This window comes from Zingiber officinale, chromosome 9A (assembly GCF_018446385.1).
Source record: "Zingiber officinale cultivar Zhangliang chromosome 9A, Zo_v1.1, whole genome shotgun sequence".
NCBI classification, from domain to species: Eukaryota; Viridiplantae; Streptophyta; class Magnoliopsida; order Zingiberales; family Zingiberaceae; genus Zingiber; species Zingiber officinale.
In genome coordinates, this window is record NC_056002.1 from 95,727,509 (window position 1) to 95,754,846 (window position 27,338).

The 27,338-nt window shown below is 40.1% G+C and overlaps 1 protein-coding gene across 1 annotated transcript in view; it reads left to right on the top strand.

Moving 5' to 3' along the window:
* LOC122021112 (polyribonucleotide nucleotidyltransferase 2, mitochondrial-like) overlaps positions 1 to 27,338 on the top strand; it is a 77,257-nt gene that overhangs the window by 32,179 nt on the left and 17,740 nt on the right. The window lies entirely within an intron of this gene.

A 27,338-nucleotide genomic window follows, 5' to 3' on the forward strand; every position in this document is an offset into this window, starting at 1 on the left:
GTTAGAGTTCAGTGACATCGATCTACATCACCTCAAATGCAGTTCTGAACAAAATATTAACCGAGCTCCCGGTGTCAACGAAAACCCGAGCCACTCGACTGTTGGCAATAATGGCCTTGATGATAAGGGCATCATCATGAGGTAGCTCCAGACCTTCTAGGTCTGACGGCCCGAAGCCGATGACAGGGCCAGAAGCCTGCTCCTGGCTGCATTTAACGGTGTGGACCTCCAAGCGACGCACATGGGACTTGCGCGCTCTCCCCGAATCTCCATCGGTTAGCCCTCCAGGGATCATGCCAATCCCTCAGACGGCGGTGTTGCCTTTATTCTCGGCCTCCCTCACTGCTCCTGGTTCTCCCCCCAGACCAGGTTGATGAGTACTGGGTTCGGTTAAGTCGGGGCGAGGTTGCCCGGCCTGTCCAGCAGAGGCTCGTTGCTCTTCCATCATCTTGAGTACTTGAGGGGCTAGCTCTAGCGGAGGTAAGCCTAGCTCGGCGGCTCGCTTGGAGTCCCGAGCGAACTAAAAACAATGATTAGTTTCATGAGTACGAGATCGATAATAGGTGCAATACCGAGTGTTCCACGGTCCAAGTCGAGGAGCGTGCACAGCTCGACTTGGGGGGACGGTCTAACCTCCGGATCGGGCTGGAAGGTAAGCATGGCTTCTCGAGCGCGTGGAAGAAGTTGTGGGGGTGGTTGAGGTATCCTCCTTTCCGGCTTATTGACAGATGGAGGTGGTCTCTCAGCTTTCCTCCGGGCCGCCTGTGCTTCTTCCACCTTGATATAGCAAGCGACCTTTTCCACCATCTCATCAAAATTCAGAGCGGGATTCTTGATGAGATCTCTAAAGAATTCTCCCTCTCCTAATCCATGGGAGAAAGCGCTCATCAGAATCTTTGAAGTGGTTGTGGGGACGTCTTGGGCCACGTGGTTGAAGCGGTTGATGTAACTTCTTAAAGGTTCGGTCGACCCTTGCTTAAGAGCGAAAAAGCAATGATCTGTCTTTTGATATTTTTTGCTGCTAGCGAAACGACGAAGAAAGACCATCTTGAAATCCAAGAAGCATGTGATGGATCCTTGTGGTAGCCCATCAAACCACTTTAGTGCCGAACCAGATAGAGTATTTAAGAAAACTCGACACTTGATAGCATCACTATATTGGTGCAACAAAGATGCATTCTTAAATTTACGTAGATGATCCTCCGGGTCTTTGCTTCCATCATATTCCCCGATCGATGGGGCCCTGTAGCCCTTAGGTAATTTTGTGTTCAAAATCCTAGCGGAGAAGGGTACTTTCTCATCCGGATCTTCTGGGAGTATTTCCGATATGATGAGAGCCTTCCCCTTCCTCGAATCTCGGGGTAGGGAACTCTCAGCCATAGAGACTCGAGGCTGTTCTTTCTTAAAGCTGGGGTCATGGGGTCCTGGCTGATAATACCCCAAATCAGGCTCACGATAAGGAACCTGGGGAAATCCCTCGGGTTGTTTTCTCTTAGAGCCCTGATATGAAACAAGGATGGGCTCCTTGGAGGCTTCAGGAGCTTGGCGCGGTCTCGAGACGGTTGCTTGTTCTCAGAGGTCGCTCGCCTCTTGGCCTCCTTGAAGAGCTCGTATTCTCCTGCAATCATGGTGACATTGATGTGACCAGACTCCTCCATCTTCACATTCTGGAACAGGTGGTTGTGTTCCCACAGAAGGCGCCAAATTTGATCCCGTCCGGAAGCTGAGTCGGATGAAGGTGGGCCTCGATGTACTAGGGGTTGACAAAAAGTCGCTGCGGCGTCCGATCTATTTGGCACTCTCCGGAAGGGTTCACACGACGGATGACGAAGGGTGAAGACCATGATGATGACACCAGGGCTCTGCGCACACTCAGATGAGCCCACGAGTCATTAGAGACCAGAAACCAGGGAAAAAGTCCCCGAGTTAGGCCCTCCAACGCTCAAGTCAGGTACTTTTTCCCCAGAAGCACAGATAAAGGACGGAAAGAAAAGACGAGTAAGAAATGACGAGTGAGCATACCTGCGTAAGGGATAAAGCATTCCTTTTTATATTGCAACGGATATTTCTAGGGTCTGGCCGATGTTAGAGAATGTCGGCTGTCAGGCTTTGTCTGGCGGTGAATGACATGCGACATCTTCTCATAGGTCGGCGGCAGGACCAAAGGGGTAACGAGCCTCGACTGTTGGCATATTCCCTGACACTCTGATTATTCTCTGACAGACAGTTACGATTCCCTTGCTTGCTTGTCATGTAGTGCCTGGTATCCTCCGCTCATGACTGCTAAATTGGGACCTTGCACTTGCTAAACCCGATCTGATATCTTTCTAACCCCGATCTGATATCGCCTCCTGACCTGAGTTCAGTTCGGTTTATCCCGACTCCAAAGCTGTACGTCTGACTCTATCCAACCCGACCTATATGCCTGCATCCAATTCTACTTATCTTGGACCATGAGACTATGAATCCTGACCTGTATCTTTAGCTGGCACATCCCGACCTGCATGTTTCATCGATCCAAGTATCCTGAACCATAAAGTTATAAATCCTGACCTGTATGCATCGGTCTGCTTCCGCTTATCTTGAGTTCCGATCTGTACTCTTTGATCCTTTTATCCAATGTCGTGAAGATATAAGTCCCAACCTGCATCCTAGGTAAGCACACTCCTGACCTGTATGCTCAGTCTGCATACCGACCTATTTCTGTCTGCTGTTATCCATGGCTTGTATGTTCCGACCTGTACGCCAGGTCTGTATTCCGACCTGCTTCTGTCTGTTGTTATCCATGGCTTATACATTCCGACCAGTACGCCAGGTCTGTATTCCGACCTGCTTTTGTCCTCTGTAATCCCTAGTTCGTATTGTTAGAACCCCAAGGTTGTTTTGGTGTGATCAACAAGTTAAGTTAGGTCCTGTGTGTTTCTAACCTTGTGTCTAAGTGTGCAGGAGCTTAGGAGCACAGGTAGTCGAGCGAAAGACGCAACTAGCGAGAAGGACGGCAGTGCGAGGGACGAGGTGCTGCGGAAGAGTACACCGGCGGACGAGAAGGAAGCGTGTGGTGGTTCCGATGGACGAAAGCCGGAGCGGAAGATTGCTCGGGGAGCAAGAGATGCAGCTAGCGAGAAGGACGGCACGCGGTGCGTCCCAGGGACGAAGACTGCTGATGAGTACGCCGGCGGACGAGAAGAGAACACGCGACGATTCCGAGGGACGAGAAGCCGGAGGGAAGCCTGCTCGAGAAGACCGGAAGTTGAGTTCAGGTGAGCCCTTTTCCGGATGGCAGAGATCACCCAATCAAGCAGATCCGGAGCAGAGGACCCGGACGAAAGTCAAAGTTTACTCAGCATCCGAGGCGCCCGGAATTGTCCGGGGAGCCCGGACCAGCCCAGGGCGCCCGGAGCAGTCCGGGGCACCCTGAGCAGCCCGGGGCGCCCGGAACCTGAATTTTGACCAGATCGAGCTTTGACTCGATCTGAACGTTGGAGATAAAATTTATCCCCCTAAGGAGCCCAAAACCCCTTCCAAGCGCCCCGACCAAGGCAATAAATATAGCCTTGGTTCAGAAGTTTTGAATCAACTCAGAAATTTACATTCCAAACACTTGTGCGCTCATGTTCTAGTTTAGCTTCTGTCTTTCGTGCTTTCACTGTTGTAAGAGGCTTCTTCGCTTGAAGGAAATATTTTAGTGCATGTTCATTCCTTGGATTAACAACCTCCTTGGTTGTAACCAAGTCAAGTTGTGAGCCTCTTCTTTCTGTTTTATTTACTGCTAATTTACTTTATGCAAGTGTTAGCTTAAGAGTTCGAGAAGGGTTGTTCGTTTTGATTTTGCAGGCTATCCAACCCCCCCTTCTAGCCGGCCGCAACGGTCCTACAAGTGGTATCAGAGCTGAGACGCTTCAGGAGGACTAACCGCCGAACGAAGCAACGAGATGGCCGGATCTAACATCCACCCGCCAAAGTTCGAGGGGGACTTTGCAAGCTGGAAGAAGCACATGGAGGTATTTTTCGGTATTGATTTCGATTTATTACTAACAATGGAACTCAGTTTTGAAGCTCCCGAGGGTAAAGCGAAAAATTCATGGGCAAAGAAAGAGCAGGCCGAGTACGTGGCAAACAAGAAAGCAGAATTCCATCTGCTAAGCGTACTTCCACCACAAGAAGTCAACCGTGTCAGCACTTACAACTCGGCAAAAGAGCTTTGGGAGAAGTTCCTTGAACTACACTAAGGAACATCCGAAGCCAAGCTTGCGAGATGGGACTTAATTCGCAACCAGCTCACCAACCTCCGTCTTGAAGAAGGTGAAACAATTGCACATCTACACTCAAGGATACAAGAGCTCATCATCGGACTTTCGAATCTCGGAGAAGAGGTAAGTAACTGAGATTCGCTCAGATACGTGTTAAATTCCTTTCCGAGAAATTCAAAATGGGCATCACTAGTAGATGCCTTTTATATTTCAAAAGACCTAGAAAAAGTTTCTTTAGAAGAATTTTTTCGACATTTGAAGTGCACGAATCAAGATGTGCAGGTTCGAAGGAGCCCAAAAACAACATCGCCCTCAAAGCATCAAGAGACGAGCCTGAGTCAGAATCTTCTCTCGACGACGAGGAAATGGTAATGATGGTAAGACGATTTAAGAAGTTATACAATTCTAGAAAAACTAACCATCCACAGGGTAGAAAGAAAAGAACGATCCGCTGCTACCATTGCGACGAAGAAGGGCACGTCAAGGACAACTGCCCCAAGCTAAAGAACAAGGAGAAAGATAAAGGGAAAAAGCCTGTTCAAAAGCGCAAAGCCCTAAAAGCGACGTGGGACGATACATCGTCCGAATCGGAAGTCGAAGCATTCTCCAGACTCGCACTGATGGCGAGTCATCAAGACGACGATTGCGATTCAAGTTCCTCCGAGATGAGCATCGAAAGCATCGATGAAGGGGGAGCTTCGTTAGAAGAAAGCAGCAGCTCAAGGGGAGAAACGGATAACGAGATCGACAAGGTAAGTCATGTACGATCTCTTCCTCCCGATAAAATGTTTAAGTTCGTTAAACTTTTAACAAAAGATTGTAGCAAATTAGAAAGTAAAAATAAAAATTTTAAAGTAATTCTAGCTAAGTCTTGTCCCTTAGAAGAATTAGATAAATTAAAACTAGCAAATGAAAAATTGAAACTTGAAAATGATGATTTGAAAATTCAAGTAGATAACTTGAAAAACTATGCATGTTCATCTAAAACCAATGTTAGAAGATTTAATAATTTAAATTTGTATTATAGATATCACCAAGGACAAATTAGGAATATCTCTAGAAAATATGTCCCTAAGAAATTTTTAATCAACCCAATAGGATGGAACCTTTATTGGGTTCCTAAATCTTGCTTAATCTAAATATTAATAAAAGTTATCGCTTTCAGTGAGAAAATTAAACAATAAATTTCTTTATGAGGTTTTGTCTAAAGAAGTGGTTGTTGCTCCAATAACCAAGAAGGCCTAGTGCCTCGCCACGACCTGAAAGCCAAAATATTGAAATAAATGTTTAATTAACTTTCTGTCAAAGCATTAAAATTAGAATTAATTAATGCTTTCAAAGTTTTTTCAAACATTTTTTCAAAATTCTTTTTACTTAGAATTTTTTAAAAATTCTCTTTAGCACTTAGAAAAATTCTCAGAAGATTTCTTTAGTTAAAGGTTATAATGAAATTGAAAATTTCTTCTTCAAGTTTCTTTTAGAAAATATTTTTTTTAAATGCCTAAGTTAGAATTTTTTTTCTTATAATTTCCCTTAGAAAATTTTACTTATTTTTTTCAGAAACTCTTTGTGTGAAAATTATTGCAAATTTTTAAAGATCTCAAAATTTTCTAAACCCTTAGATTTTTTTTGAAACCCCATTTTTTTTGTAATCAAAGGGGGGGAAGGATTAGTATAGGGGGAGGTAGACCAAAATATTAACTTATTTTTGCACTTAAATTACAAATTAAGTTAATTTACTTAATTTTATTTAATGTCTATTTTACCCTAGCTTAACTTGGGTTGATCACACCAAAAAGGGGGAGATTGTTGAAACCCCAAGGTTGTTTTGGTGTGATCAACAAGTTAAGTTAGGTCTTGTGTGTTTCTAACCTTATGTCTAAGTGTGCAGGAGCTTAGGAGCACAGGTAAGAAGGACGACAGTTCGAGGGATGAGGTGCTGTGGAAGAGTACACCGGCGGATGAGAAGGAAGCGTACGGTGGTTCCGAGGGACGAAAGCTGGAGTGGAAGATTGCTCGGGGAGCAAGAGACGCAGCTAGCGAGAAGGACGGCACGCGGTGCGTCCGAGGGACGAAAACTGTGGATGAGTACGCCGACGGACGAGAAGGGTGTTAGGATGTATACTAAAAGTCTAGCTTTTGGTATAAACATTTATCTAGAAATAAGAATCACATTGGTCAAATGTCTACATTTATGATAAATGTAGTTGTTCAATTAATTTATATTGTAAATAACATGGTGTGTCGTATCACACACAGAGGATCATGTTATCAGTATCTTATAAATTATAAACAGTAGCTCACGACCAAGATGGAAAGGAACAAACCATTGGAAGATCGTAGTGTAATTAGGTATTAGTTTATCTTAATTATATAATTACGCTAGTACACTTAGAGTGTATTGAGTAGGATCATTAGAGGTCGTTTCTTTTATACTGACTTTATAAATGAACAAAGACCTCAGTTATTATGGAAGTGTGTGCTCTTAATCCTAATATAATAACAAGCACATATATTTGATATTTATTTCTTTAATTTATCAATGGGTGAGATTTAGTTCGATAAATCAATAAGCCCGATAAGTTGGGGAATGATATCACTTATAGTGTGTGTTGTTGATTATAGAAGAAAACTGTGTCCTAGTAATCTAGGCTGAGAATGTCCCCAAGAGGAGCTGATAAGGATTATCATGTTAAACCCTGCAGGTGGACTTAGTTCGACATGATGATAAGGTTGAGTGGTACTACTCTTGGACTAAGATATTAATTAAGTGAGTTGTCAGTAACTCATTTAATTAGTGGACATTCATTATCTTAAACATAGGGAGACTAACACACTCATAATAAGAAGGAGCCCAAAATGTAATTTGGGATTGGTGCGGTAGTTCAATAATAGTTCTCTAGTGGAATGAATTATTATTGATAAAATTAAGTTGTGTGTTCAGGACGAACACGGGATGCTTAATTTTATCGGGAGACCAAAACTAATTCCTCCTCTCGGTCCCTATCGTAGCCTCTTAATTATAGAGTACTATACCCACCTATACCCACCTTCTTACCCATTCTATAGGGGTCGGCCAAGCTAGCTTGGAGACCAATCTAGGGCCGGCCATGGCTTGGTTCATGGGTGAATTCATGTGGTCGACCCTAGCTTGAACTCAAGCTTAGGTGGCCGGCCCTATTAAAATAAAAAGGAATTTTAATTTAAAAATTTTTTCTTATGTGGATAGCATGATTTAAAAGAGAGTTTAAAAATTTAAATCTTCTTTTTATAAGATTCTACAAAAGATTAAGAGAAAAGTTAAATCTCTTTCCTTATTTGTAGATTAAAAGGTTGATTTTAATTTTGATAAAAACTTTCCTTTTAATCATGTTCATGATTTAAAAGAAAGTTTAAAAATTAAAAATTCTCTTTTTTTAGTTTCTACAAAAGATTAAGAAAAGATTTAATATCTTTCCTTATTTGTAGATTGAAAGGAGATTTTAATTTTTAGAGATAACTTTCCTTTTTAGAAATTATCCACATGTTTAAAAGAAAGATTTTAATTTATAAAATTTCCTTTTTATTAACCAATCATGAAGGGATAAAAATTATTGGAGAAATTTTTATAAATTTCCGGAAACAAATTAGGAAGTTTTAATTCTTGTTTTAATTAAAACTTTCCTTGTTTTGGGGAGAAAGTGGCCGGCCAAATAAGTTGGAAAAAGAAAATTGATTTTTAATTAATTAATTTTTCTTTTTCATGGCAAAGGAATTAAGGAAGTTTTTATTTAAATTTCTTTATTTGCCAAGGCCAAGGATTATAAAAGAGGGGGTAGAGGTGCCTTCAAAAAAGAGAGAATAACCTCTATTCTTTTTCTCCCTCTTTTCCTGGGTGGCGTGGCCGACCCTTCCTTCTTCTCTTCTTCTTCTCTTTGTGGCCGAACCTCTTCATGCTCTTGGAGTTTTAATTGGTGGTCGGATTCTAGCTTGGAGAAGAAGGAGAGAAAGTTTGCATCCCTTGGAGCTTGATTGGTGGAAAAAGTTTTTCATCCTTAGGAGGTTTTGTGCTTGGCCAAAACTTGAAGGAAGAAGAAGAAGGTGCTAGGTGGTTCTCGTCTCGGAAGATCGTTGCCCACACAACGTCTGAGATTAGAAGAGGAATACGGTAGAATATCAAGAGGTTATTATTCACAAAGAAAGGTATAACTAATAATTATTTTCCACATCATGTTAGTTTTGTTTCTTTATAAAAAAAAATACCAAATACAAGAGGCATGCGATTCTAGTTTTTTGAATTAGTTTTCGAAGTTGTGTTCTTTTATTTTTTTCTTTTCCTTGTGATTTGATTGTTCTTAGTGGTTAACCTAGGGTTCCTATGGGAAGGTTAAACATTTAATTCCATTAAAAGGCTTTGTCTAGTCGGTGGTGGTTGCTTCCATATCCAAGAAGGCCAAGTGCCTCGCCATGCAGTACTGGAAGCCGATTTTGGAAATAGATATTTAATTGTCTTCGTGACCTAGGTAATTTGGATCGAACGTGTTAAGTTTCACAGGAGATCCAAGTCTAAACCTAAAAGAACAAATAAATTAAAATTAGGATCAAACGTGTTAATTTCCGCAGGCGATCCAAGTTTAATTTAAAAGAACACATGGTAGCTAGGAAAAGGTTCAGACCTTTGTACAAAATTTTTTGTACAATGGAACCGTTAGGTTTTCCGAGTAGCAACCAACAATTGGTATCAGAGCTAGGGTTTTGCCTCTGTGTATTTGGTATTAGTTTAATTATGCACATGTCATACATAATTTAGGCAGGATAATAGTAGGATGTGCTAACTTTGTGGATGCAGGATCCAACTATTATGGCTTATAGATATTGTGTATGTGATTGGACCCTTGGACATGTTAAGGGCATTCTATTGTGTGTGCATGATTGTATTATAAAATACAGCAGGAAGCTGTATTTAGTTTTATTAGGATTTTATTTTTTTGATCTAGTTACATGTACATTCCTTTTATGGAATATAGGATCGATGGATGTAAATTTTATTTTATGTTTGATCTAGTTTACATGTACATTCCTTCGAGGAATATAGGATCAAAAAATATAAAATTCTATTTATGTCGCGGATCGAATCTTGCAAGGCGTGGAACCTTTTTGAGGACCAGAGGCACAGCGGAACAAGAAGCAAGATGGATGTGACAACTAGACCCAGTGACGGTGGCCAAAGATTGCAGCAGCTAGGGTTGGTGACACACGGAGGACAGCAATAGATAAAAGCCATAATAGTTGAAAATTAGTTTTTCTATTTATTGTTTTTTATGTTGTGCTGTGTGTGCTTGTTAGTATGCATGTTAAGTAGGCTAGCATAGTCAAAATTCCTCACTTTAAATAACTAAGTGGAAGAGGGATTTATTTTTTAAATAAATTCCACGGTCTCCATTACTGTTTTATAAGTGATGCAACAAGCTTGCGCGTTGGCTCTGAGTGCCTTAGCTTCTTCCATATCGGATGAGCTTGTTTGCGGATCACTAGATTAAACTTCCATTTTGGATGACTATAGGAAGTTAATTAATAGCGTGTGATCTTCCCCATCGGAAGGGGCACAATCTTATTAATGGACTTAGTGTCAAGTAATGGTATACACTTAGACACGTCTAATAGTATCCTCCCCATCGGAATCACTGCTGTATCGAAAAGAAAACCAACTATTAATTTGTCAAATAAATAGGTTGACAAGATAATAAAATTAAAAACTCCTCTTACAAATGTTTGATTTTGTATACGTCCACACTGTCGTGGCATACAAAATTCACGGTGTTTGAGGTAATTTTATTTTGTCATAAAAATTTATTGACAAGATAATTAATGGGTAAAACCCTCCTCTTATAAATGTTTAAATTTTGCATACGCGTCCACACTATCATGGCATGCAAAATTCATGGTGTTTGAGGTGTTGGTGAATTTAAATAATATTGTTTGAGGAATCAATGTTATTTTAAATTCAAAAGTTTTGACCAAATATTTGATCAAAGACAGATCAACTATTAATTTTATTCGTCATAAAGTAAAGTTGACGAGATAATAAAATTAATGGATAAAATCTCCTCTTTGATTTTGTATACGTCCATACTATCGTGGCATACAAAATTCATGGGGATTTTAAAGAATTGATCTTGACCAAATATTTTTGTGACTCTTAGGATTTAAAATCCCCTAGTTGTTATACTATAGAAAAGACTTAGTAGTCCCAATTGTAATGATTGGAAATAGGACTTGGATATTAAGGTAGACTATCTTCTTAGAACTAAGAACAATATATGTGTATTTAATTCATTAGTTGAAATATGTCTAGTGGTGTTATCTACCAGAACCTGGAGTGTAGATACAGATGTCATTAATCATGTCTGCAATTCATTGCAGGGTTTCAGGAAACCCGACAACTAAATGAAAATAAAGACACCGTCCACATGGGCACTGCTGTAAAAGTGGCAGTTGTTGTAGTGGGAGATGTTTATCCTTTGATAAGATTAAAATATGGGTTTTAAGTAATTGTCTTTACGTACCAAGTTTAGAAAGAACAAGTTTTCAGTTTCTAAACTATTCAAAGAACTTGATATTCTGCCTCTTTTAATAACAAAGTTGTTATTAAGAAAAAGAGGGAAGTTCTCTGTTCTGATACGTTGGTTGACAATTTATAAATCCAATAACTCTCACATGCAACAAGTGGAAATTAGTAACACATCTTCTAACTTTAAGAGAAAGCAACCTTCGGAAATGAACCAATTATATCTTTGGCATCTAAGGCTAGGTTATATTAACTTGAGTAAGATTCATTGGTAGCTGATGAACTTTTGGGTTCATTGGTAGTGGAAATCTTTCCAACCTGCGAGTCTTACTTGGAAGGAAAAATAACCAAGAAGCTTTTAAGTCTAAGGGGTATGGAGCCAAAGATATGTTGGAATTGGTTCATTCTGATTTGTGTGATCCTATGACTATCCAGACAAGAGGTAGTATCGAATATTTCATCTATTTTATAGACAACTATTCAAGATACAAATACATTTACTTAATGTGCCGCAAGACTAAGTGTTTTGATTAGTTCAAAGAGTACAAGGCTGATGCGGAGAAACGTTGAAGTAAAAGTATCAAGTCACTATGGTAAGATCGTAGTGGCAAGTACCTCTTGAGACAATTTAGGAGTTACTTATCAAAAGTAGGGATTCAATTCCAACTAACTGCACCTGGTACACCCCAACAGAATGGTGTAGTAGAAAGAAGGAATATGACTCTTATGGAAATAATTAGATTAATAATGAGTTATTCAAAAAATTACCAAGTTCGTTTTAAGGATATACTCTGAAAAAGAAAGTGAACATAGTACCTTCCAAAGTCAAAACTCTCTACTCATATAGAATTGATGAATAGACGTAAGCTTATTTTGAAGCATATTCAGATTCGGGTAGTCCAACACATATGCTGAAGAGAGACAATGATAAGTTGGATAGGAATTCACTTGTTTGTGGGTTATCCTAATGAAACGAAAGTAGGTTTATAGTCTTAAAAATCAGAAGGACATTGTTAGCATCAATGACCGATTTTTAGAAAAGGACTATGTAACGAACCACAAGCCCATAAGTAAATTTGTTCTTAAGAAAGGACATGTCTAATCTAGTACCATCTGTACAAGATGAAATATCACAAGAAACTGCAACACGTATCACAATTGATACACAATTATAGACAGTGTCTAATCGTAGTGGGAGAGTTATCAAACAACCTAAAAGATTCATGTTTTGGGATAGTTTTTTTTTTTTTGGACTTGATCCCAAATGAACATGAGCCTGATCCCGGCCATATGATGAAGCACTCCAAGATAAAGATGCAGTATCTTGGCAAAGAGTAATGAATAACAGAATTAGAATATATATATTCTAATAAAATCTGGAAGCTTGTAGAACCACCAGATGGTGTAAAAGTCATTGGGTGTAAAAAGGTCTATAATAAGAAAAGAGGGATAGACAGGAAGGTAGAAACTTTCAAAGCAAGGCTTGTTGAAAAAGGAAACTTTTTACCAGTAGCCATGCTTAAGTCTACCCGGATTCTTTTATCTATGAGATTTAGCAAGTGGATGTCAAGACAACTTTCCTTAATGGAAGTCTTGAAGAAAATATCCATATAAAGCAACCAAAAGGGTTCATTACAAAGAGCAAAGAGTATTTTGTGTGTAAGCTCAAACAGTCTATGGACTGAGGCAAAGCTTCAAGGTCTTGGAACATCCGGTTCATCAAAGTAATCCAGACCTACGGATTTATTTAGTACCCAGATAAGTCTTGTGTATACAAAAAGTGTGATGGAAACGTGGTGGTACTTTTTGTATTATACGTAGAAAATATTTTTGGTAGTTGGAAACAATATCAAAGTGTTATCAGAAGTAAGGGTATGGTTGTCCAAACAATTCGATATGAAGGACTTGGGAGAATGTATATATTCTTGGGATCAAAGTAATAAGGGATCGCAAGAAAAGAATATTTTACTTATCCCAAGCTTCACATATCAAAAAAAATCCTTACTCGTTTTAAGCATACAAAACTCCAAGAAAGGTTTCTTACCTTTTTAGCATGGAGTAACTTTATCTAAAGAGATGTCTCCGTAGATATCAAAGGAGATAAAGTAAATGAAGGCAGGTCCTTATGCTTCAGCTGTCGGAAGCCTAATGTATGCTATGCACGAGATCAGGAATCTATTTTGCCAAGGGCATAGTTAGCAGATATCAAAGTAACCCTAGACAAGGACATTGGTCTGCGGTAAAGCATATATTGAAGTACCTTAGAGGCACTAGAGATTATATGCCAGCTTATAAGGCAGATAATTTGTTCCCTGTGGGTTGCATGGATTTAGACATCCAATCAGATAGGGACAATAATAAGTCAACCTCGGGGTTTTGTGTTTACTTTAGGAGGTAAAGTCATAACTATGGAAGAGTGATAAGCATAGGTGTTTTTCTGGACTCCACCATAGAAGCTGAGTATATGGCAAACCTCTGAGGTAGCCATAAAAGCTGAATGACTCAATAACCTCAAGATAGACTTAGATATGATTTCTGGTTTGTTCAAAGATTATTACAATTTATTGTAATAATAGTGGTGCAGTAGCAAACTCGAAGAAACTATGAGTCTATAAGGCAAGTAAACACAATAGAGCGCAAGTACCACCCAATACGAGAAATCGTATAAACGAGGAGAAGTTGTTGCTACCTAGATTGCATCAGATGATGAGCTATAGATCTTTTCACTAAAGCCCTTAAGGCAAGAGCTTTTGATGGGCATGTTGAAGGATTGGGAATCAGATGTATGACAGCAGATATAACAGCTTAGTCTTTTAGTATAAGTGGGAGATTGTTAGGATGTATATTAAAAGTCTAGCTTTTGGTATAAATATTTATCTAGAAATAAGAATTACATTGGTCAAATGTCTACATTTATGATAAATGTAGTTGTTCAATAAATTTATATTGTAGATAACATGATGTGTGGTGTCACACACAGAGGATCATGTTATCAGTACCTTATAAATTATAAACAGTAGCTCACGACCAAGATGGAAAGGAACAAACCATTGGAAGGTCGTAGTGTAATTAGGTATTAGTTTATCTTAACTATATAATTACACTAGTACACTTAGAGTGTATTGAGTAGGACCATTAGAGGTCGTTTCTTTTATACTGACTTTATAAATGAACAAAGACCTCAGTTATTATGGAAGTGTGTGCTCTTAATCCTAATATAATAACAAGCACATATATTTGATATTTATTTCTTTAATTTATCAATGGGTGATATTTAGCTCGATAAATCAATAAGCCCGATAAGTTGGGAAATGATATCACTTATGGTGTGTGTTATTGATTATAGAAGGAAACTGTGTCCTAGTAATCTAGGCTGAGAATGTCCCCAAGAGGAGCTGATAAGGATTATCATGTTAAACCCTGCAGGTGGACTTAGTTCGACATGATGATAAGGTTGAGTGGTACTACTCTTGGACTAAGATATTAATTAAGTGAGTTGTCAGTAACTCATTTAATTAGTGGACATTCATTATCTTAAACATAGGGAGACTAACACACTCATAATAAGAAGGAGCCCAAAATGTAATTTGGGATTGGTGCGGTAGTTCAATAATAGTTCTCTAGTGGAATGAATTATTATTGATAAAATTAAGTTGTGTGTTCGGGATGAACACGGGATGCTTAATTTTATCGGGAGACCAAAACCAATTCCTCCTCTCGGTCTCTATCGTAGCCTCTTAATTATAGAGTACTATGCCCACCTATACCCACCTTCTTACCCATTCTATAGGGTCCGGCCAAGCTAGCTTGGAGACCAAGCTAGGGCCGGCCATGGCTTGGTTTATGGGTGAATTCATGTGGCCGTCCCTAGCTTGAACTCAAGCTTAGGTGGCCGACCCTATTAAAATAAAAAGGAATTTTAATTTAAAAAAATTTTCTTATGTGGATAACATGATTTAAAAGAGAGTTTAAAAATTTAAATCTTTCCTTTTATAAGATTCTACAAAAGATTAAGAGAAGAGCTAAATCTCTTTCCTTATTTGTAGATTAAAAGGTTGATTTTAATTTTGATAAAAACTTTCCTTTTAATCATGTTCATGATTTAAAAGATAGTTTAAAAATTAAAAATTCTCTTTTATTAGTTTCTACAAAAGATTAAGAAAAGATTTAATATCTTTCCTTATTTGTAGATTGAAAGGAGATTTTAATTTTTAGAGATAACTTTCCTTTTTAGAAATTATCCACATGTTTAAAAGAAAGATTTTAATTTATAAAATTTCCTTTTTATTAACAAATCATGAAGGGATAAAAATTATTGGAATTTTTTTTATAAATTTCCGGAAACAAATTAGGAAGTTTTAATTCTTGTTTAATTAAAACTTTCCTTATTTTGGGGAGAAAGTGGCCGGCCAAATAAGTTGGAAAAAGAAAATTGATTTTTAATTAATTAATTTTTCTTTTTCATGGCAAAGGAATTAAGGAAGTTTTTATTTAAATTTCCTTATTTGCCAAGGACAAAGATTATAAAAGAGGGGGTAGAGGTGCCTTCAAAAAAGAGAGAATAACCTCTATTCTTTTTCTCCCTCTTTTCCTTGGTGGTGTGGCCAGCCCTTCCTTCTTCTCTTCTTCTTCTCTTTGTGGCCGAACCTCTTCATGCTCTTGGAGTTTTAATTGATGGCTGGATTCTAGCTTGGAGAAGAAGAAGAGAAAGTTTGCATCCCTTGGAGCTTGATTGGTGGAAAAAGTTCTTCATCCTTAGGAGGTTTTGTGCTTGGCCGAAACTTGAAGGAAGAAGAAGAAGGTGCTAGGTGGTTCTCGTCTCGGAAGATTGTTGCCCACACAACGTCCGAGATTAGAAGAGGAATACGGTAGAACATCAAGAGGTTATTATTCACAAAGAAAGGTATAACTAATAATTGTTTTCCGCATCATGTTAGTTTTGTTTCTTTGTAAAAAAAAAATACCAAATACAAGAGGCATGCGATTCTAGTTTTTCGAATTAGTTTTCAAAGTTGTGTTCTTTTGTTTTTTCTTTTCCTTGTGATTTGATTGTTCTTAGTGGTTAACCTAGGGTTACTATGGGAAGGTTAAATATTTAATTTCCTTAAAAGACTTTGTCTAGTCGGTGGTGGTTGCTCCCATATCCAAGAAGGCCAAGTGCCTCGCCATGCAGTACTGGAAGCCGATTTTGGAAATAGATATTTAATTGTCTTCGTGACCTAGGTGATTTGGATCGAACGTGTTAAGTTCCGCAGGAGATCCAAGTCTAAACCTAAAAGAACAAATAAATTAAATTTAGGATCAAACGTGTTAAGTTCCGCAGGCGATCCAAGTTTAATTTAAAAGAACACATGGTAGATAGGAAAAGGTGTTGGAACCCCAAGGCTATTTTGGTGTGATCAACAAGTTAAGTTAGGTCATGTGTGTATTTAACCTTGTGTCTAAGTGTGCAGGAGCTTAGGAGCACAGGTACTCGAGCGGAAGACGCAGCTAGCGAGAAGGACGGCATGCTGTGCGTCCGAGGGACGAGGTGCTGTGGAAGAGTACACCGGCGGACGAGAAGGAAGTGCGCGGTGGTTCCGAGGGACGAAAGCCGGAGCGGATGATTGCTCGGGGAGCAAGAGACGCAGCTAGTGAGAAGGTCGACGACCGAGGGACGAAGACTACGGATGAGTACGCTGGCGGACGAGAAGGAAACACGCGGCAATTCCGAGGGACGAGAAGCCGGAGGGAGAAGGCCGGAAGTTGTGTTCGGGTGAGCCCTATTCCGGATGGCCGAGATCACCCAAGTTAGCGGAGCCGGAGCGAACAAGACCCGGACCGAGACGAGCTGAACCGGAGGCGAAAAAGTCAACATTGTTGACTTCGGGCTTCGGGGCGCCCGGAGCAGTCCGGGGCGCCCGGAACCCTCCAGGACGCCCTGAGCAGTAAAATTGACCAGATCGAGTTTTGACTCGATCTGAACGTTGGGGGATAAATTTTATCCCCCCCAGGGCGCCCGGAACCCTTCCAGGCGCCCCGACCAAGGCTATAAATATAGCCTTGGTCTAGAAGATTCAAATCAACTCAGTAATTAGCATTCCAAACACTTGTGCGCTCACTGTTCTAATTTAGCTTCTGTTTTTGTGCTTTCACCTGTGTAAGAGGCTTCTTCGCCCGAAGGAGTTTTTAGTGTGATCACTTTCCTTGGATTAACAACCTCCCTGGTTGTAACCAAGTCAAACACGGTGCCTCGTTTCTTTCTTGTATTTCTGCTTAGCTAATTTTATACAAGTGTTAGTTTAAGAGTTCGAGAAGGGTCTTTGTTGTTTTTTTTAAGGGCTATTCAACCCCCCCTTCTAGTCGGCCCAACGGTCCTACAAGTGGTATCAGAGCCGAGGTGCTTCAGGAGGACTAACCGCCGAATGAAGCAACGAGATGGCCAGACCAAGCATTCACCCGTCGAAATTCGAAGGGGATTTCGCCACTTGGAAAAAACATATGCAGGTATTTCTTACAACAGATATTGAATTAATTTTAACAATGAAACTTGGCTTTCAAGCTCCAGAGGACAAGGAAATAGATAAATGGATAAAAAAGGAACAGGCCGACTTCGTAGCGAACGACAAAGCAGAGTACCATCTGCTAAGCGTTCTTCCGCCTCAAGAAGTCAACAGGATCGGTAAATACAACTCTACAAAGGAACTTTGGGAGAAGTTCCTCGAGCTGCACGAAGGAACATCCGAAGCTAAGCTCGCCAGAAGAGATCTGCTTCGCAATCAGGGGAAGACGAGTCAGGCGCGCATCTACACTCGAGAATAAAAGAAATTATCATCGGTCTTTCGAATCTCGGAGAAAAGGTAAGTAACCGAGATTCGCTCAGGTACACTTTAAATTCCTTTCCTAGAAATACCAAATGGGCATCATTAGTAGATGCATTTTACATTTCTAAAGATTTAGAAAAGATTTCATTAGAAGAATTCTTTTCAACATTTGAAGTGCATGAGTCAAGATGTGCAGGAATGAAGGAGCCTAAAAACAACGTCGCCCTCAAAGCCTCGAGAGACGAACCAGAATCGGAATCCTCTCTTGACGACGAGGAAATGGTAATGATGGTAAGAAGATTCAAGAAACTTTGTAAATCCAGATCTACTAACCATCCACAGGGAAAGAGGAGAAGAACGATCCGCTGCTACCACTGCGACGAAGAAGGGCACGTCAAGGACAACTGCCCCAAGCTGAAGAACAAGGACAAGGAGAAGGGTAAGAAGCCTATCCAAAAGTGAAAGGCCCTAAAGGCGACGTGGGACGATACATTGTCTGAATCGGAAGTCGAAGCTTTCTCCGGACTCGCACTGATGGCGAGTCATCAAGACGACGACTGCGATTCAAGCTCTTCCGAAATGAGCATCGAGAGCATTGATGAAGGGGGAGACACGTCGGAAGAAAGCAGCAGCTCAGGGGGAGAAACGGACAATGAGATCGACAAGGTAAGTCAGGTACGATCTCTTCCTCCCGATAAAATATTTAAGTTCGTTAAACTTTTAACAAAAGATTGCTGCAAATTAGAAAGTGAAAATAAAAATTTAAAAGTAATTCTAGCTAAGTCTTGTCCCTTAGAAGAATTAGATAAATTAAAACTAGCAAATGAAAAATTGAAACTTGAAAATGATGATTTGAAAATGCAAGTAGATAACTTGAGAAACCATGCATGTTCATCTAAAACCAATGTTAGAAGATTTAATAATTTAAATTGGTACTTTAAATATCACCCTGGACAAATTAGAAACATTTCAAGAAAATATGTTTCTAAAAACTTTTTAGTTAATCCAGTAGGTTGGAACCTATATTGGGTTCCGAAGTCATGCTTAAATTAATTTTAAAATTAAAATTAGCGCCTTAAGTGAGAAAATTAAACAAAGAATTTCTTTATGAGGCTTTGTCTAAGGAAGTGGTTGTTGCTCCAATAACCAAGAAGGCCTAGTGCCTCGCCACGACCTGGAAGCCAAAATATTGAAATAAATATTTAATTAACTTACTAATGAAGCATTGATACAAGAATTAATTAGTGCTTGAAAAAGGTTATTCAAAACATTTTATTTCAAATTAGAAATTTACTTAGAAATTTTTTGCCTAAGTCAAATTTTTTTTAAAAAAAAATACTTAAAAATGTAAGTTAGGATTTTTTAAATTAAATTTTTTCAGGATTTTTTATACTTAGAAATATTCTCAAAAATAATTTTTTCCTAAGTTAAGAACTTTTTCTTGAAACTAGAAATCTCAGCTTAAATTACTTAGAAAAATTTTCTAAATCTCTTAAAAACTTAGAAATTTTTTTTAGAAATACTTTTTCTAAGTCTTTAACCCTTAGATTGTTTTTCTTGGAACTCCATTTTTTTTGTGATCAAAGGGGGAGAAGGGAAAGTATAAGTCTAGGGGGAGGTAGGTAGATAGATTTAATTTTTTCTATCTTTTTGTACTGAAGTAGATATATTTAATTTTGTTTCTATTTTTTTGTACTTAAATTGCAAATTAAGTTAATTTACTTAATTTTATTTAATGTCTATTTTAACCCTAGCTTAACTTGGGTTGATCACACCAAAAAGTGGGAGATTGTTGGAACCCCAAGGCTGTTTTGGTGTGATCAACAAGTTAAGTTAGGTCCTGTGTATTTAACCTTGTGTCTAAGTGTGCAGGAGCTTAGGAGCACAGGTACTCGAGCGGAAGACGCAGCTAGTGAGAAGGACGACATGCTGTGCGTCCGAGGGACGAGGCGCTGCGGAAGAGTACACCGGCGGACGAGAAGGAAGCGCGCGGATGATTGCTCGGGGAGCAAGAGACGCAGATAGCGAGAAGGTCGACGACCGAGGGACGAAGACTGCGGATGAGTATGCTGGCGGACGAGAAGGAAACACGCGACAATTCCGAGGGACGAGAAGCCGGAGGGAAGCACGCTCGAGAAGACCGGAAGTTGGGTTCGAGTGAGCCCTATTCCGGATGGCAGAGATCACTCAAGCGAGCCGATCCGGAGGAGAAGAACCGGACCGAGGCGGGACTGAACCAGAGAAGAAGTCCCGGATGAAAAAGTCAACAACTGTTGACTTTGGGCTCCGGGGTGCCCGGAGCCCTCCGGGGCGCCCGGAACCCTCCAGGACGCCCTGAGCAGTAAAATTGACCAGATCGAGTTTTGACTCGATCTGAACGTTGGGGGATAAATTTTATCCCCCCCCAGGGTGTCCGGAACCCTTCCAGGCGCCCCGACCAAGGCTATAAATATAGCCTTAGTCCAGAAGCTTCAAATCAACTCAGTAATTAGCATTCCAAACACTTGTGCGCTCACTGTTCTAGTTTAGCTTCTGTTTTTGTGCTTTCACCTGTGTAAGAGGCTTCTTCGCCCGAAGGAGTTTTTAGTGTGATCACTTTCCTTGGATTAACAACCTCCCCGGTTGTAACCAAGTCAAACACGGTGCCTCGTTTCTTTCTTGTATTTCTGCTTAGCTAATTTTATACAAGTGTTAGTTTAAGAGTTCGAGAAGGGTCTTTGTTATTTTTTTTACAGGGCTATTCAACCCCCCTTCTAGCCGGGCCAACGATCATACAAAAGGTTCAGACCTTTGTACAAAATTTTTGTACAGTAGAACCGTTAGGTTTTCCGAGTAACAACCAACAAAGGGAACACACGACGATTCCGAGGAATGAGAAGCCGGAGGGAAGCCCGCTCGAGAAGACCGGAAGTTGGGTTCGGGTGAGCCCTTTTCCGGATGACAGAGATCACCCAATCAAGCGAATCCGGAGCAGAGGACCCGGATGAAAGTCAACCAGAGTTGACTCAGCATCTGGGGTGCCCAGAATTGTCCGGGGCGCCAGGACCAGCCCAGGGCACCCGAAGCAGTCCGGGGCGCCCTGAGCAGCCCGGGGCGCCCGAAACCCTTCCGAGCGTCCGGAACCTGAATTTTGACCAAATCGAGCTTTGACTCGATCTGAACGTTGGGGGATAAAATTTATCCCCCCAGGGCGGCCGGAACCCTTCCAGGCGCCCCGACCAAGGCTATAAATATAGACTTAGTTCAGAAGTTTTGAATCAACTCGGAAATTTACATTCCAAACACTTGTGCGCTCTTGTTTTAGTTTAGCTTCTGTCTTTCATGCTTTCACTGTTGTAAGAGGCTTCTCCGCCAGAAGGAGATATTTTAGTGCACGTTCATTCCTTGGATTAACAACCTCCTTGGTTGTAACCAAGTCAAGTTGTGAGCCTCTTCTTTCTATTTTATTTACTGCTAATTTACTTTATGCAAGTGTTAGCTTAAAAGTTCGAGAAGGGTTGTTCGTTTTGATTTTGTAGGCTATCCAACCCCCCCTTATAGCCGGCCGCAACGGTCCTACAAGTGGTATCAGAGCCAAGACGCTTCAGGAGGACTAACCGCCGAACGAAGCAACGAGATGGTCGAATCTAACATTCACCCGCCAAAATTCGAGGGGGACTTTGCAAGCTGGAAGAAGCACATGGAGGTATTTTTCGGTACTGATTTCGATTTATTACTAACAATGGAACTCGGTTTTGAAGCTCCCGAGGGCAAAGCGAAAAATTCATGGACAAAGAAAGAGCAGGCCGAGTACGTGGCAAACAAGAAAGCAGAATTCCATTTGCTAAGCGTACTTCCGCCACAAGAAGTCAACCGTGTCGGCACTTACAACTCGACAAAGGAGCTTTGGGAGAAGTTCCTTAAACTATACGAAGGAACATCTGAAGCCAAGCTTGCGAGATGGGACTTAATTCGCAACCAGCTCACCAACCTCTGTCTTGAAGAAGGTGAAATAATTGCACATCTACACTCAAGGATACAGGAGCTCATCACCAGACTTTCGAATCTCGGAGAAGAGGTAAGTAACCGAGATTCGCTCAGGTACGCGTTAAGTTCCTTTTCGAGAAATTCAAAATGGGCATCACTAGTAGATGCCTTTTATATTTCAAAAGACCTAGAAAAAGTTTCTTTAGAAGAATTTTTTTCGACATTTGAAGTGCACGAATCAAGATGTGCAGGTTCGAAGGAGCCCAAGAACAACATCGCCCTCAAAGCATCGAGAGATGAACCTGAGTCAGAATCTTCTCTCGACGACGAGGAAATGGTAATGATGGTAAGACGATTTAAGAAGTTATACAATTCTAGAAAAACTAACCATCCACAGGGTAGAAAGAAAAGAATGATCCGCTGCTATCATTGCGACGAAGAAGGGCACGTCAAGGACAACTGTCCCAATCTAAAGAACAAGGAGAAAGATAAAGGGAAAAAGCCTGTTCAAAAGCGCAAAGCCCTAAAAGCGACGTGGGATGATAATCGTCCGAATCGGAAGTCGAAACATTCTCCGGACTCACACTGATGGCGAGTCATCAAGACGACGATTGCGATTCAAGTTCCTCCGAGATGAGCATCGAAAGCATCGATGAAGGGGGAGCTTCGTCGGAAGAAAGCAGCAACTCAGGGGGAGAAACGGATAACGAGATCGACAAGGTAAGTCAAGTACGATCTCTTCCTCCCGATAAAATGTTTAAGTTCGTTAAACTTTTAACAAAAGATTGCTGCAAATTAGAAAGTGAAAATAAAAATTTAAAAGTAATTCTAGCTAAGTCTTGTCCCTTAGAAGAATTAGATAAATTAAAACTAGCAAATGAAAAATTGAAACTTGAAAATGATGATTTGAAAATTCAAGTAGATAACTTGAAAAACTATGCATGTTCATCTAAAATCAATGTTAGAAGATTTTATAATTTAAATTGGTATTATAGATATCACCAGGGACAAATTAGGAATATCTCTAGAAAATATGTCCCTAAGAAATTTTTAATCAACCCAGTAGGATGGAACCTTTATTGGGTTCCTAAATCTTGTTTAATCTAAATATTAATAAAAGTTAGCGCTTTCAGTGAGAAAATTAAACAATGAATTTCTTTATGAGGCTTTGTCTAAGGAAGTGGTTGTTGCTCCAATAACCAAGAAGGCCTAGTGCCTCGCCACGACCTGAAAGCCAAAATATTGAAATAAATGTTTAATTAACTTTCTGTCAAAGCATTAAAATTAGAATTAATTAATACTTTCAAAGTTTTTTCAAACATTTTTTCAAAATTCTTTTTACTTAGAATTTTTTTAAAAATTCTCTTTAACACTTAGAAAAATTCTCAGAAGATTTCTTTAGTTAAAAGTTATAATGAAATTGAAAATTTCTGCTTCATGTTTCTTTTAGAAAATATTTTTTTTAAATGCCTAAGTTAGAATTTTTTTTCTTATAATTTCGGTTAGAAAATTTTACTTATTTTTTTCAGAAACTTTTTGTGTGAAAATTATTGCAAATTTTTAAAAATCTCAAAATTTTCTAAACCCTTAGATTTTTTTTGAAACCTCATTTTTTTTGTGATCAAAGGGGGAGAATGATTAGTATAAGTCTAGGGGGAGGTAGACCAAAATATTAACTTATTTTTGCTCTTAAATTACAAATTAAGTTAATTTACTTAATTTTATTTAATGTCTATTTTACCCTAGCTTAACTTGGGTTGATCACACCAAAAAGGGGGAGATTGTTGAAACCCCAAGATTATTTTGGTGTGATCAATAAGTTAAGTTAGGTCCTGTGTGTTTCCAACCTTGTGTCTAAGTGTGCAGGAGCTTAGGAGCACAGGTAGTCGAGCGAAAGACGCAGCTAGCGAGAAGGACGGCAGTCCGAGGGATGAGGTGCTGTGGAAGAGTACACCGGCGGACGAGAAGGAAGCGTGCGGTGGTTCCGAGGGACGAAAGCCGGAGCGGAAGATTGCTCGGGGAGCAAGAGACGCAGCTAGCGAGAAGGACGGCACGCGGTGCGTCCGAGGGACGAAGACTGCGGATGAGTACGCCGGCGGACGAGAAGGGAACACTCGACGATTTCGAGGGACGAGAAGTTGGAGGGAAGCCCGCTTGAGAAGATCGAAAGTTGGGTTCGGGTGAGCCCTTTTCTGGATGGCAGAGATCACCCAATCAAGCGGATCCGTAGCAGAGGACCCGGACGAAAGTCAACCAGAGTTGACTCAGCATCCGGGGTGCCCGGAACTGTCCGGGGCGCCCGGACCAGCCCAGGGTGCCCTGAGCAGCCCGGGGCGCCCGGAACCCTTTCGGGCGCCCGGAACCCTTTCGGGCGCCCGGAACCTGAATTTTGACCAGATCGATCTTTGACTCGATCTGAACGTTGGGGGATAAAATTTATCCCCCCAGGGCGCCCGGAACCCTTCTAGGCGCCCCGACCAAGACTATAAATATAGCATTGGTCCAGAAGCTTTGAATCAACTCAGAAATTTACATTCCAAACACTTGTGCGCTCCTGTTCTAGTTTAGCTTCTGTCTTTCGTGCTTTCACTGCTATAAGAGGCTTCTCCGCCTGAAGGAGATATTTTAGTGCACGTTCATTCCTTGGTTTAACAACCTCCTTGGTTGTAACCAAGTCAAGTTGTGTGCCTCTTCTTTCTGTTTTATTTACTGCTAATTTACTTTATGCAAGTGTTAGCTTAAGAGTTCGAGAAGGGTTGTTCGTTTTGATTTTACAGGCTATCCAACTCCCCCTTCTAGCCGGCCGCAACGGTCCTACACGTATGTCCCGACCTGTATGCTAGGTCTGTATTCCGACCTGCTTCTCTCTGCTGTTATCCATGGCTTGTACATTCCGACCTGTACGCTAGGTCTATATTGTACGTTCCGACTTGTACGCGAGGTCTGTATTCCGGCCTGCTTTTGTCCTCTGTCATCCATGGCTCGTATGTCCCGACCTGTACGCTAGGTCTGTACTACGCCAGAGGCCTTTCCTTCCGCGCCATTACCTGGCCTGTGGGCCCTGTCCTCAATTGCCATCGAGGCTGAATCTTGTCCAACTTGTAATTTTATCTTTTGACTACCCCGTCAGCTAAGACTTTGACCGTGGCCACGCAAGCTTGACTTCTGACCTCCACAAGGGCTAGACTTCTGACCATCCCATAGGCTTGACCTTTGACCACGTCATCCACCGGACCCCCTTCTCATGCACCGTATCAATAGGCTTTTGTGGAGTTGATAGATTTTTATTAACTTTTATATAATCTTATATAGTTGTGAAAAGAATTTCATGGAGTTCTATAGATTTTTTTACAAGACTTTTATAGATATTTATAAATTTCACGAAAATTTGTGGATTTAAGGGGTGTATTCAATCTTGGAAAAGCGTAGGCGGTCATGGTCTCACACTATATTTATTTTCAAATAAAACCTAAAATACTTAATTAAATTTATTTTTTTAATAAAATAATAAATAGCATACTTGTGCATAATTTTTTTTTTTCAATTTTTTATACTTTTATCTTGTTTTGATTAAAAACAAAGAAAATAGGTCTCACTTAAAAAAAAATAATAATAATATAATTTTAAATCCAACAATATTATAATAATTTTAAATATTTTTATTTATAATTTTGATCTAAATTAACTTGAAATGTTGGTCAACCGTTTATTTGGTCAAACTTTTAATAAAATATTTAATTGATAAATTTGATTAGTAATAAAATTAATAATAATATTATTAATTTGATTAGTAATAATATTATTAAAATAAATAAATATAAAAATAAAAAATGTATTTATAAATTTTTAAAATTTTATAAAATATTTTTAGGTGGAATTTTATTAGACTTTATTAAATTATCTATTAATTAGACTGAGAATTAATTTGATTTATTAGTATATCTTTTATATTAAAAGTTACCGTCTCAAGTTTCTTTTTCCTCTACTCATAGTGCCGCTGTCTAAATTGACTTCGACTTTGACCTGTTCGCAAGTAGTCGACAGAAGTATCACCGGTCGCCTCAAACAATTTTCTAGCACACCGCAGGCTTCCCCAGACGACACTCATTGTTTCTCATCACGTGCAACCAAAGAAAAATCTCCGCGTGTAACCCACCGCCGTGAGTCGCCGCTAGAGAAAAGGCTGCAAGCGGCTGTTGTTCTGTTCCAACCGTTCTGATCCATTCTTTTATCGTTATAACGTCGGAGAACAATATTTCAGAGAACTCTCAGCTTCGCATGAAATGCATGCTGAGAGGTTGATGTAGGTCGCCGAGAGGTTGAACAAGGACAGAGCCTTTAAGATCAAAGAAATAATCAAAATCGAGGAGCGGGAAGAAAATGACTTATTTGTAAAAAATTAAAGTGATTTGAAGTCTATACAAATCTCAAGGATCAAGAGAAGACTTTTTATTTTATTATTAAAATTGTACCAGTATTTTGAAGAGCTATTATTGGTTAAAATTTATATCCAAGAATTTCTAAAAGAATCCATAAAAATATATTGAAACTTTAGATATCAAAAGATTTTGATAGAATTTTAAAAAATCTAATTGAAATACCATGTGACTTTTTAAAATTTTATAAAAATTTAATTTGGATATTATTAGATTTCTATAAAATTTATAAAAGTTTAGGTAGAATACCTCTAGATTTTTAAAATATAAAAAAATAAATCATTCAAAGTTATTAAAATTTTGAATATCACCCCTCTAAAATTAAATACAATTTTAAATTAATTATTTAATTCGGTACGTGTGGTGTGTGGGCGGACCCGAGAGGCAAGCCAGCTGTTTGACCGCCGTCTTCTGGCCGTTCGCTTGTCTCGATCCCGCTTAAACCCTAGTTCGCTCAAAACCTTCGCTCGCTCCTCTTCTCATTGCTCGCTCACACTTCTCGCCTGGCTCTGGCAGCCGCCATGGCGGCGATGGCAGCATTTCTCCGGAGGCCGAAGTCTATTCCTCTCTTGGCAGCCACGTTGTCTGCTGGCGTCCGTCCTCGGCGCCGCTCTCGCACTGAATTCCGCTCCCTCTGCAACGCCGTGACTTTGGATTGCGCTTCCCCTGCTTCGGAGCAAGCGGCGGGACCTTCGCCTGGCCGGAAGGTTCTCGAGACTTTCAGGGAGGAGTTCGAGGTTGGATCCCGCACCGTCTCCATCGAGACCGGCAAGATCGCGAGGTTTGCGAACGGAGCTGTGGTCATCGCTATGGATGATACTAATGTTCTCTCCACGGTCGCGTCAGCCAGAGGTGATGGAGCTCGTGACTTTTTGCCCCTCACGGTATGCGTTCGCTGTGTATTTGGGCAAAAATTGGTTGCTTCCGATTGGGATTTTGGCTAGACCTTGTCATGCCGTTAATAATTCCATTGCACGCTTAAAAGTTGAATTTTGGATTATTTTCGCCCTCTTTCGAGAAGAATTGCATAATTCATACCCTCCTTATTCAATTGTGGCAAAAAGGCGAAACACTCGCCCCAGTGCCCCCGCCGTACCCGATCCAAGGCCATCACGAGGGAGGTAAATCGCAGCATCCGAGCGAACATGTGACGGATAGGGTGTAATACGAGGATAAGGTATTTATTCCCCAGCTGCCCCGATGATCGACCGTGTCATTGTGGCAACATCCGCCACATACCAACTCGGATGACCCGCGGGGTCCGCAAGAAATACTTGTTAAAATTTATGTGATGATCATTAACTCGCCAAGAAGTTTATTGGATCGGCAAGTAAAA